Genomic DNA, 16,885 nt, shown 5'->3' on the forward strand with positions numbered 1-16,885 from the left:
ATGGACACAATTAGTGAATAAGGGTCCTTATTTTAAGTGAGAACCCTAAAAACCTATGCTGTTAAATAATGTGCAGAATTCCAGTCACATTCCAAAAATGCAATCACAGCGCTAAAAATGCCCCATTTATTATTTTATATAATCCCTACTATTTATGTAAATTGAAGTGGGAAACTTATTTGCAACAAGAGATGCTATTACATTTACACACATGATCACTTCACTAATGTTGAAGCTTGTGCAATACTGATTCTCATATGGTTGCCTCAGTGTTTGCAGATGAGGTAACAAGAATAGAACCATAGGTATAACTACATTACCTCAAATACTGATTTATTCATTCTTGTTATAATTTCCCAAATTAAGCACAATATTGCTATGAATTTTTATTTTTATTACTTTCAATATGCATGCACATGCTACATACGAATTTTACCTTAAGTAATCATTATTAAAATTAAGTAGATTTAACAGATTTTTTTATGGCACTGTAATAACAAGCAAATTCATAAAAAGACAATTGAGAGCCCTAAAGTTTGATCGATTAATCCATATACAATGTATCTATAATTGCACGTTTTCATTATTATTTTTTACATTCACTCAGAATAAATGAATCTATGGAGCTACATGTGTTTGTATAAAATTGAATCTAAACAGGGATACCAGTTTTAAACACTAGAGGAAGCTGTGCATTACAAGAGGTGATCAAAGGCTGCAAGACACAGAATCAAGAGAAATGAGGACGGATAAACCAATAACACACAATAAATAAAATGAATTATTCTAGGGTAAAGCTCCTCCCTCAGAAACCCCAGATATTGCCTTCAACAGCTTTAAACTGTGACACCCTCAAGAATGTGTGCTACACAATGCTAACATCAAGTTTTATCACAATTTAAATGAACAATTTATAGCTAAAAATTTAAGTGACATAAAGCAAGCTTGACGTCCATCGCCCCTTAAAACACCACAGATTTTGTATTATCAGCCTCTTCATATAGAAAGACAAGCAATCTGTTATTCAGCATTAACACAACTGAGTAAAAACCTAGAAATCTTCAGCTTTTCTAAAAATGAAAAGCAGCTGACAGGTAATTGTTGTAACGGCGAGCTGGCCTTTATGTCAAACTGATCAATAGAAAGGAGTATTTAGAATACATATGTTTTTTTAAATGGGAATTCAGATATATCCAACATCCTTGCCCTGTTCAGCAGCTGACTGAAAATGTTTAAAAATCCTGACATTGCCTTTTAATGGTGGTTTAAAGTTATTAGGTCTAATTAGAAAAAGGAATGTAATATCTAAGCACACTTGATTTAAACCAATTATGTAATTCTGTTTTAAAAATCAGAAATTAAAAACAAAGTTGTGAAAATGGAAAAAAGTTAATTATACACAGTAATAATAAAACGTATCCTTTCTCAACTTTAAAGTACACTCTTATGGAAGTTATAGGTCTAGACTTTCCTCAGATTTCCCACAGATAATGTAATACATTAACCCATTTGCCCAGAGGTCAAACTCTAAAACAATAGGTTCAATTCACAAGCATTTTCAAAAGCCACAAAGCACTAACATTTAGCAATTGGACTATAAATAACTATTTGAAAAAAAGGGTCAAAGGAAAATAACTACCTAATCTATGTACTGGACGTAACTTTCCATTAATGTTATAATTCCATAGAATTAGTTAATACTGTTACTGTATTCTATGTTTTTGCATTTAGAAGTTGGTACAGTAGAGTAACTTTTCTGCAGTTTTGCCGGTATTGAACATGCTGGTTCTTGCCTCTTTAGCAGTTCCATCACAGGTACACAAGTGTGCCGCAACATTTTCAATAATTCCAGATTGAGATGATTCTCATGCAACCTGTTAATGCAAACAGCTGAATACGTGCTGCCAAGCTGACAGCTGATTTATTTATTTTTTTGTACAGAATAACAAAACGTACTACAACACACCGACTCAGCTCAGGTCTCTACTTGCCATGGAGACATGTAGAATGTAATATATTTGTGATAATGCAATTGGGGAGAAAAATGGGGTTAAAATAATAGGGCATACTAAATAAAAATTATGAATAATTATAATAATAATAATACTGCTGCTGCCAATAACCATTTACATGCTGAGGGTCATCAGCTTGGCAGCAAGTATTCAGCTGTGGTTTGCATTAACAGGTTGCGTGAGAATCGTCTCAATCTGTCGTCACTTCAAAAATGGTTTTATGAACATAAAAATAGAATTAATAATGTAGTTTGCAGAGATGCTTTTGGATACATTGTGGCTGCTTGTGGCTAAAGAATGTTCAGCTATTGCAGGCTGTGCTATCTCAACTATGTTGCCTTTTCCCACAACCTACTTGTGCGAATTGGGCTTTTTCATGTTGACCTATATAAAGAACAACTGAAGGGAGCGCCTACGGTCAGTGGAGCAGGACCTAAGAGTTGCCTTAGCGACTGTTCCACCCCAGATCAAGTGACTGTGGTCACTCAGGCAGGCCCAAGTTTCACATTAAGGGGAAGATGTCACACAATATATGTTTGGTGTGCCTCAAAAAAGTTACATGCATCAAGGTGTGCCACTACTCAGAAAAGGTTGGGAAACACTGTTCTACAGGACTGAAGACATTTAGTTTCAGAAGTTTTTCTGGTTAAGAACAATTTCAGAACAAGTTATGTTTGAGCTTACTTAGCTATTATACTTTCCTTAGTTCAAATATTGCTTAACTTATTAGGCACAGCTGCACACATGCACATGTATAACTACACTGCATGCCTTTTTGACAGTAATCCAATACTCTTAAGCATTCCTACTTAAAAGCCATAATTGAAATCAATAAATCTGAATCAGTTGTTCCCCTCCACAGAGGTGGGTAACTTTAGGGCTGGTAATTTCTTTTTGCAACCTGGGATAATAAAAACATTAAGCATTAAACCAAATTTCCTTAAAAAAAACACATTAAATTCAGAAAGATCAGCAATTAGAAATGTGGGGGGTGCTGAACTGCATGTCAACAGTTTAAAACGAGGACATGGGAAAGTGGAGCTGCCATCTAGCTTGTGTTGGTGTCGCTTTTTCAAAAACATGCCCACACTTCAGTGAAGATGACTCTGAGAAATGTTTCAACTCCATAGGGAATGTTTTAGGAATGAGTGTGGATGACTTGGCTGTCCGCTGGAAACGGAATTAAACTTTGCAGTCTCCAAGACAGTCCATACCATAACAGGTGTCTGAAACCAGTCATCAACTGGGGGATATAATGGAGACTAATTCATTTTTAATAATTGGTTCATCTATAATACCGTACATTACTCTAAGTGTTGTGGGGACTTTTTTTGTTTAAAAACACAATTTGGGGGGGGTCGAGTGTAAACCCTTTATCTAAGTTTCTTGTTAACAGTTTGTCACACACAATATGAACTTATGCTCCGTCTTTCGGGTGAGATGTAATTGTAAGTGACTCTGCAGCTGATGCATAGTTCACACACCCTAGTCTCTGTAAGTCGCCTTGGATAAAAGGCGTCTGCTAAATAAACAAATAATAATAATAATACAAATTTCAAAACAAACAGGTTGTAGATGTATTGCTGCCACTAACTGGCACTGCCAAGCATCTGAAGGCTTGGATTTGAATGGTCACAAATAAAATGGGGTTTGCAGTCTTAACTGTCAGTATACGAAAACCACCACACATTACAGTATAGCACAATTTTTACTGCAGGGACCGACCTTTAGAGAAAAGACTCCATGGTGTGGTCAAGGGTCACATGGATATTGTTCTGCTCCTTCCTCCAACAAAGGGGAGCAGGCTTAAAGCTTGCCTGATGACTTATGGTTGACATAATTTATATCATTAACTTAAAGTTCAAAACAAAGTAAGGTTTTCAGTAAGGTAGAGCACAGCAGGGTTTGATTTTAAGGCTTGTCCTTTTGCCCGGTACAGTCAAAAATTTGGACAGGCAAGTTCTTCCAACCTATTTGGTGGTCCGTAAAACAAGGGTTTCATAAATATGTTAACACAGATTTCTGAGGCATCAAGTCACAAATCATTCTCTACAAAGTAACCAGATATGAGTCTTCATATTTGCAAAGTTACAAGTTGCTATATATTAATCCTAAATGCTTAGCTTCAGTCAACAGATTTAAGAATTGTAATACAAGTAAAAAGGGTTCAAGTGGCATGGTGTTTAATGCACGCACCTTTTTCAGTCAAAACATTTCTGAAGGTAGTAGATACAACACAAAAGAGCAGCATTCTCGACTACACTGGTCAGCAGGGTATTAGAGTGCTCTGCAACCCTAAATGCTCCTTTAGAGGATCTAACTCTTCACCTCTTCAGTAAAAACCAGGTGGCATAGCATTGGCTCTTTTGGGCAATGAGTGAAAAAGTAAAGGCAATATTTCGGAAAGGAATGCAAACATTTTTATGGTATAAAACTAGCAAGAAACAGTTCTTGTTATTGTTCTTGCTAGTTTTAAAACTGTCAACATTGTTTTATCCCTTGCACTTGTTGATAAATAAGGCCCAATGTGTAAAAATAAGTTATTAAAAAAATGTAACTGACTATGCACACAAAGAAATCAAGTAATAGGGTAATCTAACAGGTACACATAGAGACTTTTAGTGTTATCAAAAGTTCTCCCTAACAGCATAAGGGTAATGCAAGCAATGTTACTGGATGTGAAAACTAATGAGACTACAATTTTAAGGACGATTATTGGAGATCCAAGTTCGTGTGTTGTACAAACTTGAACCCAAAAAGTTAACACTGGATTTACAGTATGAATGGACTTTGCAAAGGACAATCGAATATATTCCAAATGTAATCCAAAAATCCTAAAAGCATTGTCATCGGAAATCACCTTATTATCTTATCTTGTTGTTTTTTAAAGGAAATTTGGTTTAATGCTTAATGTTTTTGTTATCCCAGGTTGCAAAAAGAAATTACCAGCCTTAAAGCTACCCACCTCTGTGGGTGGGAAAAACAGATTGCTTTTCTGTCTAAAAGAACAAAGAACAAAAAGGCATACTATAGCAATAGAATCCCCAAAAGTGACATTCCGTAAAGATCATAGGACCACCAACCACTCAACTCAACCAGGCATCCACCACTGCTCTTATATTAAAGGAGACCAAATGCTCCAGAGCCTATAAGATTTTGAAATTCTTAAAATCATAATTCATTTTTTTGGTCTCACTGAGTTCCCCAGACTAACTAATTAGCTTTTTCAATATTCCAACTACGTGTGCTCTGCTCTCCGTGCCAGAACAGTAAGCTCTAGGAATGTGGGAAGTGAAGTCCTGGTTTCGTTACAATTCTTAAAACTGCATCAACACAATTAATAATAAACTTAACTCTGGGCAAACTCATTTTTCAAACATATTTAATATGATAGGCTGGTAGTCGGGAGATTTAAATGACCGCATTTCTTTCTTTTTCTCTATATACAGTGGTTTGCAGAAGTATTCACCCCCTGTAAAGTTTCCACATTTTGTTGGCACCTGGGTGTACTCCACGACGCTTTCAAATTAGACTTTACATGTAGAATCTACAAAAACTACGCCCCATTGATAAAGTTAAAAAATGTATATAGAATATAAATAAGTACGATTTACAGAGAGAAACAGATTAATCTCAGTTGCATAAGTATTCAACCCCTTTGCTACAGCAGCCCTAAATCAGCTCAGGTGCAAATTATTTGTTTGAAAGGTCACAAAATAAGTGAAATGGTTTCAGCCTGTGTGTACTCAAAGTGGTTTAACTTGTAGATAATTTCCCTCAGGTATATAAAGACTTTCAAGCTGCAACTCACATAGTGATCCAACAAAGCAACCATGAAGACCAAGGAGCTTTTGAAACAAGTCAGGGATAAAGTGGTAGAGAGGCACAGAGCAGGAGAAGGGTACAAGACAATTTCAAAGGCGCTGATTATCCCTCTCAGCACAGTGAAGTCCATCATTAAGAAGTGGAAGTGGCATCATAATACCCAGACACTACCAAGATCAGGTCGCCCTCCCAAACCGAGCAGTCGGGCAAGCAGGAAACTGGTTTGGGATGTCACTCTGAAGCCAACAATGACCTTGAGAGATCTGCATAGTTCTGTGTCTGAGATGGGAGTCATTGCTCACACATCAACAATAAGCCGGTCCCTACACAAAGCTGGCCTGTATGGATGGGTGGCAAGAAAGAATCCATTACTCAAAAAGCCTCATCTTAAAGCACATATGAAGTTTGCGAAAAATCATGTAGATGATTATTATTATTTACTTCTTAGCAGACGCCCTTATCCAGGATGACTTACAATTGTTAGAAGATATCACATTATTTTTACATACAATTACCCATTTATACAGTTAGGTTTTTACTGGAGCAATCTAGGTAAAGTACCTTGCTCAAGGGTACAGCAGCAGTGTCCCCCACCTGGAACTGAACCCACGATCCTCCGGTCCAGAGTCCAGAGCCCTAACCACTACTCCACACTGCTGCCCTTGATACTGCAGACATGTGGAAAAAGGTTTTGTGGTCAGACGAGACAAAAATTCCAAGCGTTACATCTGGCACAAGCCCAACACTCCACATCACCCAGTAAGCACCATCCCAACTGTCAAGCATGGTGGTGGCAGCATCATATTATGAGGAAGCTTCTCTTCAGCAGGGACTGGGAAACTTGTCAGGATAGAGGGAAGCATGGATGGTGCAAAGTACAGGCAAATCATTGAGGAAAACCTGTTTGAAGACAAAGCCACACTAGAGTGGATGAACAAGAAGAGAATTAATGTTCTTGAGTGGCCTAGTCAAAGACCTGACTTGAATCCAATTGAACATTTATGGTGAGACTTGAAGATTACAGTCCATTGATGATCCCCAACAAACTTATCAGAACTGGAGCAATTTTAAATACCTTGCACTTATAAAAATTGTCTTTAATTTTGCTGCATATTCTGAACTGAGCAATAACTAAGAATGACACATATTTGAATGCATGCCCACACTATTGGTGTATGACCCTTTTCATATGAGTGTGATGGGTAAATGAATGTACCTGTACATGCAAAGAACCAAAAGATCTTCAGCAGAAGAGCAGGGGGACCACTGATAATACTGTTCATGCAAAGGAGGTGAGAAATGTATATTATACAATAACAGGGAAATTTAAGAAACACGCTCTGGTCCAGGCCTTGGTACTCTCCCGCCTAGACTACTGCAACTCCCTCCTGGCTGGCCTCCCTGCGTCCGCCACCCGTCCGCTCACCTTAAGTCCGCTTAAGACTCACCTCTTCAAACAGCACCTGTAGAACTCCTCTGTTTGTATCCTGGGACACTATCACCCTTCATTTAAATGTGCTTTATTTTGCTCTTATCTGCCCCCTATTTTACTGCATTTAATCCTGTACTTCAGAATACTGTAATCTGCCAAGTGTTTAACCTGTAGTACTTTGTATTTAATCACATCCTGATGTAACTATCACTATTATCTGCTGTATTATTGAATTGTGGTTTGTCACACTTGTACTTTGCTTGAACAAAAGTTATTGTATTTCTTGCTCTTATTGTATTACTTGTATTATAACACTTGAAATGTATTTGCTTACGATTGTAAGTCGCCCTGGATAAGGGCGTCTGCTAAGAAATAAATAAATAAAAGAATTCCATGTTAAGGTACTGTATGATTTCTATTAAAGCAGTACAGGACAACATTTTTAAAAACAAGGTGACCATATACCTCCGCTTCTTATAAATTGTTTAAGTTAAAATTGTTCTTAATGATCAACTCTAACAGTACCATTCCATGTCTGAGGTTCCAGTCTCCATATATCATATTTGCATCTTCACAGGCTTCAAAACTGAATATTTTAGTGCCACAAATAAAAGTAAACAAGAAATTGACCAGCCACGGCACTTCACAAGTGAGGCAGGGCATTAGATAATCAAACCAGGGGCCATGCAGGGGTTAGGAAGATCAAGGTACCCTACTTACTGCTTAACATTAACAGTTTCCAACTTTTTCTTTCTTTCTTTTTTTTTTTTTTTAATTAACTTCGACAATGAAAACTGCTGCACCTGAATCAATAAAAGGTTACACACCACACAGCTTGGCCCCTCCTACAGAAATGGTGTCACTGTCTTTTCCTGTACTTAGGTTTTTACTGACACTAACAATCAGCATAGTAGGGTTTGTTCAGTGAATGTGAAAATGTTGTATATGAACCTAAAAAATGGATAGTTTGTCCAATTGTGACTCATTAACCCTTTACTGGTCAGACAACCCAAAAAGTACAGGGGGAGACTTCCCAGGCTAGGGCCATGCCTCCAGGGTTCAGTAAGTTAGTAATATCCATTGCTTAGGTTTGGCAGGTAAGAGATTCCCTTGGCAGCAGTAATGGAGAATACCTGTTGATCTTCACTTCTCCAGATCGACAAGTGGGTCATAGAGCTGACAAGATTCAACATTGGGCATTTCAAATACACCCTCCATAAAATTCAGATCAGTTCAGCCATTGGCAGTAGCTTGTTCTTTATGCCAAGCCATGACTCAATATTTAAGTCTGGTCTTGTAAACCACAGTGGAGGTTAATTCCAATTTCTTCAAACTCTTCTGAGGAAACCTGATGAAGCTCCTGCTATTAAGAGAATCCTTTAGAATTTGGAGATGCAAAGCAGTTGGTTTAGTCTATACCAGGGACGGCAAACCTTTTTTAGCTGGAGTGCCCAAAGTCAGATTTTATTATTTTTTTTTATGATTAATTAGAGATGTAAAGGGTATACAGCGTTTTTTTTTTTTTTTTTAATTTAGTAGTCGTCAATTGTTTATCATTTTTTCTCCCAATTTGGAATAGACAATTATTTTTAGGCTCAGCTCACCGCTACCATCCCCATGCTGACTCGGGAGCAGTAAAGACGAACATCTGCTGTCCTCCGAAGCGTGTGCCGTCCGCCGACTGCTTCTTTTTCACACTGCAGGCCCACCACGCAGCCACCTCAGAGCTACAGTGTCGAAGGACAACGCACCTCTGGGCAGCTTACAAGCAAGCCCGCAGGCGCCTGGCCAGACTACAGGGGTCGCTGGTGCGCGGTGAACCGAGAACATGTTGGCCGACCTAAGCCCTCTACCACTGTTTGCCTGAAGTTTAGCTTTTTTGATTGTGCTCGCTTTCTTAAACTTGACTTCACTTTTCAGTTAACTGACCAACTAAGTTGTCTTCCTATCTCCCCAGGACAGGTCTCTATACAGCAGCACCTTGCAGCATGAGCAGCTATCCCACTATTGGAGATATTTGCTGGGTGCCATACCTAACAAAAAATGGCCACAGTTAATACTGCCTACCACATTTTGCCCCCCTCCTGCCAGGCCAATGGCCAAACATGCACTCTATCTGTCTCCAACCCCATCCCACTCCTCTTCCCCTTTGTACTTCGCTGGGCACTTAATGCTGGTCTCCCCTCACCTCCCATAATCTCCACTTGTACCTATTCTACTACTGCTTTTACATTTTGCAAAATAACTGTTCAAAAGACCAGTAGCAGATAATATACTTTCAATAGCATTGTGGTTTTTTTTTTTTTTTTTTCTTTTAGAAAAAGATTGCTGTGGTGTCAAACTACCTTGAAGAACAGGAGTATCCACAAATGTACTCTACATATCAGAGGCATAATTTATTTTGAGACGTTTGTTTTTTGAGAATATTTACAACCTGCTTTTCCCCACTGTATGAAGATGGGTAACATATTCTGACACCACAGTATGACCCGTCAGAATTTAAACATGCATTTTCCCCATAGTTTGAAGATTAAAATACTATTAAAAAAATAGTGCATCAAACAAAGAATACATAGTTTGAGATACAAGTATATGACAGTGAAATATATTTTCAGTATTTATGACAAGGGAAAGGTTTGACAATCAAAACAGAGTGGGAACTTTGCTTTAAGTTCAATGCAAAAATACACATATTGCCACCAGTTACACCTGCAGAAAAACACATGTGAAGAGTTGTACATCTTTTTAGAAAAGACGTAAACCGAAAGGGCTCGGATTATGTAATTCCGACCTACTTTAGGCTCACAGACCCCCGACCCCGAGTGTGAAGTATGAAAGATTGTGGCCATTTTTCCATTTAGTACAGGAGATGATGGTCAGCAAAATACCACTCAATCAGGCTAATGATCCCTTCCTCCCAGCATGTCCCGCAGACACATTCACAGCTGACCACAATTATACTTCATCCTCCATGGGCCAGACTTACTGTTTCTGATCAGCTTCCTGGTCATTGAGTGCCTGAATAATGCAGCATAAACAGCTAACCATGAACAGGCAGATAATAACGGCTACAGTTAGCACTGCTCAATTACTTGGGGGCAGGGCCGTCCTTGCAAATCAAACTGACTGGCTTTCCAAAGTGCCACTCTGCTTGTTAGGGGGCAGGCAAAAAAAAACAAAAAAAAAACAGATAGCTGCTCACTAAGTGTGCCAACAAATACAACTCTGCATGCCACTGTGGGCACGCATGCAATAGGTTTGCCATCTCTGGTCTATACAGTCCAACTGATCCTTATTTATGTGCCCAGAACATGTAACATTTCAATATTAATGTTCTACAACAGGAGTTCTAGCCTAACACCTAATGTGAAAAAGCACCTACTTTATGCAGCCTCTATGTTCATAAGCAGGTTTTAATGGGACTAATTGTAATTCTTATTCTTTTAAATACCTTCAAGCAAACAGCAAAGTTAAAGATTCCAGCAACTCCAGCAAAAACAATAGAAAGTAAAAACTATTTAAGGTTTTTCATATGAGATCAGGCTACCATACTGACAGCATGGACGTTGGCATGAATCCAGTCCAAACTGAAATAAAAAAATTACCTGGCTTATTTATTATAGCATAATTTACTAATTTTAACATCATTGATGTACAGTCAAACATACAGTTTTGTATAATAAAGATTTCTGAAATGTATGTTTATCCATAAAGCACACATGCACATAAAAGATGGCAAGCAATCTAAAGACCTCACCTTCCCCACCCATAGTAACTTTTGAAAGGACTAGAGTCCCTACATCTGTTCAAATGATCATTCCTTTAAAAAACTTGAGTACATACTGATAAAAAAAGTCTCGAAGCAGCATTACAAACAGATCTGAAACCAGCTGCTGAATGCATTAACAGACCAGAAGACCAGACAGCTGACTAACACTACTTCATGATCTCTTGATCTCTTGTACAAAATTATGACTTCCCTCAGAAGACCTCAACACATCTGGTCCACACTTGTGCTGACCTGGCACAGACATGCAGTGCTAGTGATTCTCCAGGAAGACCCCTGAATACCAAGCCACTGTACTCAGCACCCCCAAGCTACATGAGAGAAAGCCACACCCAAGCAACGATCTTTTTATAGGAGCAATTTTGAAAAATATAAAAAACACACTTCAAAAGAGTGCCTTTTCTATTTCTGTTGACCAATGCAGGCTATTTCAGACAACAATTTGAAATAGTACCACCTGCTGACTGCAGACAAAACAAAATGTGACTGCTGCAATGAAACATGTACAGTAAATCGGACTTCAATGAGGTGCTTCACAGAAATAAGGCCTAATTTCAGATTAACCTTTATACAGAAGTAAAATATCTCTCTATGGATACTAGTTTACTGACCCACTGAACTTCATACATGTTAGAAATGAACTGTCTCACTAAAAACCCCATACTTGAACATTAATAAAATACACATTTTTAAAAAAGGTCAATGTTGTTCATATCTCAAACATTTGAGTGAGCAGCGAATAACACCCTTGGCAGCATGCTAATCTAAATATTATCTTGCTATTCTACCGCTGTGCCTTGTAGTACTACTTTTCACCTCTCTGTCTCACACTTAGGGTGTGTTGCATAGCTGAAAGTAAAAGTATGCGCTCATGATCTTGTTCAATAAAAATGTGGCACCTTGTAAAAACTTCAACTTGATAAAGTTAAACATACAAAGCTACATTCATGTGTTTAAATATAATGTGCTAAAAAGCAAGGTATAGAAGTAAAATGCTTTTTTGATGCAGTCAAAAACGTTTGCCTACTTTACTTTACGTGTTGTAAAAGTTGTATCTTACATGTCATGTAAGGGCATCAACCAAGTGTAATGTAGCTAATTGTAAAAGGTCTTCAATTGTTACAAAATATCATGTTTGTTTAAATAGGCTAACATCACCTACTGTTGCTACCTTCAACAGTTTGCTTATTGTTGTAGTTTTGTTTTCAAATAAAAGCACTATTGTTTTGATATTCTGTTCATGTTCTGCAGCATTACTCAGCATTGGCACAGACTCCAAACAAATAATGTTTTATTTCATCTGACAAATGTGATGGGAGATTCCTTGACAATTCCCTATATTAAATCATGAATGCTTTTGTTTCATCAATGAATGTTTCATCATGCTTTTCAATGAGTTTCACCGAGGACTTGAGGACACAGAAGTGACATCAAAACATACAAAAGTACAAAGCTTCCCAGCCTGTATTCAGCCACATCCACCCCCATCACACAGGTTAGTGCCAGAGGTTAGTAATGTAAAAGAACATTAAGAAATAATATCAAACCAATAATGGTTTTACTGTTTTCACATACAGTACCAAAAACCTTAAACTCAGAGGTTTAAAAGCACACCTGAAATCATGTCTAACCGCATTGTACACTAGTGTAACTATTTACCTGTCTCCCCTCAACACTGCTTCTAGTGGATGTATAAGATACATCAGTATGAAATACCACATAGAACAAATGTAATGTTTTCTTAACATCCACTAGGGGCAGACTGTTCAGGGGGAGAGATTAATAGTTACACAACGGTGTACAAAACATACTGATGGGTTTAGACACGATTATGGGACTCTACTGATGAGTTTTAAAAAGGTACCAGGATATGATGATACTTTATTAGAGGGGTTATAGTTTTCCAATTGTTAAGGACATCTACTGCATACTGTTACACAACAGTAGCTTAACCAACCATAAAAAGTGTTATCTTTTTACTAAGTCTGCAAAAAATATGTACTTTGACATTCAGTAGAAACATATTTTTGCCCTTCATGTGACACTGATCCATTTAATGGAATCTAACATTAAAGAAAATGTGTGTTATGGTGTGTTAATTAATGCTTAAAAGATAATTAAAATATTTCACTAAATAATGATCCTTAGAGAAATTAACTACATGTAGTTGTTACAGAAATCTCACAAAGATTGAATGTTCCTCCATTTGAAACTCTGACATGTTGATGCCTACAGACTCCATTTCAAGTCACTGCAATACTGCCTCAGTCTCTCCACTGGAAAAACAGACAGGCAAGTTCTGAATGCTTGTTTGACACACTGAGACTGCCATCCAGTTTTGTTTTGTTGGTTCTTTTTATGTAAATAATCCCCATACCATACAGCAGGATACAAACTATTTCTAAATTGAAGCTTTCAAAGTTGTCCTGCTAATTTACAACAGCAAATACTGACACTGCAGATTACCCTTTTCAAATGAGTTTGCTTTAATTGTTTCATAGACATGCAAGTCAGGGGCTGGAATGTCAGAACTGCTCAGCAAACTACACATTCCACTTCTCTCTTAGCATTTCAGCCCCTCTCTTACTCCCAAAGATATTTCTAAACACCACTCAATCAGTCTTCAAAGCAATTTCTACAGTCTTTCTTCCCATACTGCCTTATGTAGATCTGTTCTTGAATTCCATTTGATTCACAACACACACAATTTAAGAGATGGTTACAGATCAATGCTGTGTAGTGCTGACATAGCATTCCACTGTGCCAACACAAACGTGATGGATATATCTTAATCTGTGTGTTGCAAATCAATGGTGTACATTTATTTATTAATATGCACAGGAATTTGGGTCATTCCCATACAAGGTTTTGGGTGAATAATGCTTTGTGGGCCATACATCATGATATGGCGACTAAACTGAACCTCCCTTTCACATGTGTGTCCTTCATATTTGTCAGCAGTATTGTCACGCAGCTGCTGTTGCTGGTGGAGAGGTTCTATTAATACTCCACCCCTCCTTTTTTCTACTGAAAGGGTAGTTGCCAGGGCGGGTCCCACAGGAAATGAGCGTGCTGGCACACAGAAACATTTTTCCCATCCCTTTCTCCAACAGCTGCAAACGTCCAAGTACAGCAAAAAAAAAAAAAAAAAAAAAAAAACGGGACATGGGCTCAGGTTTCCAGGGCTGTGGATATTCCACAATGGCACACTGAGTGCATTCCTTATGAAACACCAACGTTAAAGTAGTTACAACTTTAATAGTGTCACTCGGGCTTGAATGTATTTCTATTTAAAGTATAGATTTACTGGTCAAAAAAGAAAAGATTTTTCAGCTATTTAAAAGCAAATGCCTTTCACCTTTATGAATGCATTAAATCAGCAAAGCACAATTAATGAGCCTTTAAAAAATGCTTTTACAAAAGTCACAAAATTATGTTGAAAACGTCTGATGAAGATTCATTAGGCTTCCAAGCCGTAGGCTGGGGAAGCCTATTGTTTTTGTTAGGATTATTATTAGGCTTCCAAGCCATAGGCTGGGAAGCCTATTGTTATTGCTGTGTTTATTAAAATTATTATTATTTTTCTTCCCAAACATCATCGCAGAGTTATGAAAACACATACGTAAGTAGATGCCTATGGCTGGACAACCAGACTGGCATCCCCGAATGAAAAAGTCACATGGTTCGACCTCCATATTGGATCTCGTGGAAATTTGGGGAATTTTTCAAAACTCTTGCTGTCTTGCTGTCACAGTGGAACTATGACAATGGCAGCAGATAGTGCAGCAATGGCCTATAAAAAACATATGTTCAATCGAGGTCGATTGAACAATTACTTTGCCCGCTACGCTGGATTAGCGCCAAATATTCAACAATCTTCTTGTCTTAAACCGCAACGTCAATCGACACCTAAATTGGCACGCATGTTCATGATCAGGTCCTTTCTATCGTTTGTAAAATCCACGCTTTTTCGTTAAAAAACATATCCGTGGCACGCAACGTTTCACGACGGCTCTATTTTCAGTTGTGCATAAATTCAAGGTGTAATACACTACAGTCATGAAACTTTATATGACCATAGAGACTCTCGTGAAGCACTGTTGATATGAAAATGACATTTTGGTCACATGGTTTGGCGGCCATATTGATAATTGTAAAAAACTTTTGCAACCCATAACAAGAACACCAATGCACTTATGCTCTTCAATGTCAACACAATTGCACAGACCACTGGAAAGTAATAACTGCTGAAGTTTGAAACAGATTGCTCACATGGCGCGGTGGCCATATTGGAATTTACGTTGAAATTTTAACTCCTAGGGCGTGCCGACAGGGTCATAGTTATAATGGAACACGTATAGGAAGTCATATGCGCTCTATGAAAAAATGTCATCGCCCGTGACCTCTGATCTCTCCTAAAGGTCAAACGTGATGCATGACATCATCAACAGACGCAACTGGCTATAAAACTGCCTATAACTTTTTATCGGCTGCACCAAAACGCACAAAATTTGACACGGATGTAGAGGACTATGGGATGTTGTACCATGGTCAATATGGCGGACTTTGGTCACATGGTGTGGCAGCCATCATGACAGCTCTATTTTCATACATTCGTGCATAAATCCAAGGTGCAATACACTACAGTCATGAAACTTTATATGACCATAGAGACACGTGAAGTACTGGTGATATGAAAATTACACATTTTGGTCACATGGTTTGGCGGCCATATTGATAATTGTAAAAAACTTTTGCAACCCATAACAAGAACACCATTGCACTTATGCTCTTCAATGTCAACACAATTGCACAATTGTACAGACCATTGGAAAGTTATAACTGCTGAAGACTGAAACAGATTGCTCAACATGGCGCAGCGGCCATATTGGAATTTACGTTGAAATTTTAACTCCTAGGGCGTGCCGACAGGGTCATACTTATAATGGAACATGTATAGGAAGTCATATGTGCTCTATGAAAAAATGTCATCACCTGCGACCTTTGATCTCTCCTAAAGGTCAAATGTGATGCATGACATCATCAACATACGCAACTGGCTATAAAGCTGCTTATAACTTCTTATCGGCTGCACCAAAATGCACGGAATTTGACACGGATGTAGAGGACTATGGGATATTGTGCCATGGTCAATATGGCAGCCTTTGGTCACATGGTGTGGCAGCCATCTTGGATTTAATGAAAATTTTGGACAATATTCAAAAGTCTTCTTCTCATGAACGGTAAATAGTACAGCTGTGAAAACTTTTGTACATAGTGCGCTCATGTCCATGATTGATTCTACCTCAGGAAAAATGGATTGGTCACATGGTGTGGCAGCTATGTTGGATTTTGCGTAAAACGCTTAAACGACAACTCCTCATGAACCCTTTGGCCGATTGATGTGAATCTTGGGTATGTTACAGTTGTGATGATAACGTTTCATCTATAATAACCAATGCGCTTACATTTCACGATAACTGCTTGGAAGCCGTAAAGTTGCTTGCAACTCTAGTTTCATTTATGATTTGCTGTTCTGAATAGAGAGGATAAGATGCCGGAAGGTAAAGTAGCTGTTTACCACAGTAAAAAAAAAAAAATAATTGCCACAGTAATAGCAAAGCAATAAGAATAGTGAAAACATGGTAATGAATAGGTAAGTATTAGGTAAGTACTGTAAATCTCTGGTAAAGCATGTTAAAAAGCATGGCAAACTATGTTACATTTGTTAAATGCATAGTATAACCATGGGAGAAACATAAAACTACTATGCAAATTCAGAAAGCTGAACAAATCCTTGCTTGCCTGGTATGATTCCATAAGCATCAA

At 38.0% G+C, this 16,885-nt stretch overlaps 1 protein-coding gene across 11 annotated transcripts in view; it reads right to left on the bottom strand.

Annotated features, from left to right (window-relative positions):
- The window catches only part of LOC117411154 (serine/threonine-protein kinase MRCK alpha-like), a 211,969-nt gene that overhangs the window by 88,179 nt on the left and 106,905 nt on the right, over nt 1-16,885 (bottom strand). The gene's annotated exons all lie outside the window — the stretch shown is intronic.

Source organism: Acipenser ruthenus, chromosome 6 (assembly GCF_902713425.1).
Source record: "Acipenser ruthenus chromosome 6, fAciRut3.2 maternal haplotype, whole genome shotgun sequence".
In the NCBI taxonomy this organism is placed as follows: domain Eukaryota; kingdom Metazoa; phylum Chordata; class Actinopteri; order Acipenseriformes; family Acipenseridae; genus Acipenser; species Acipenser ruthenus.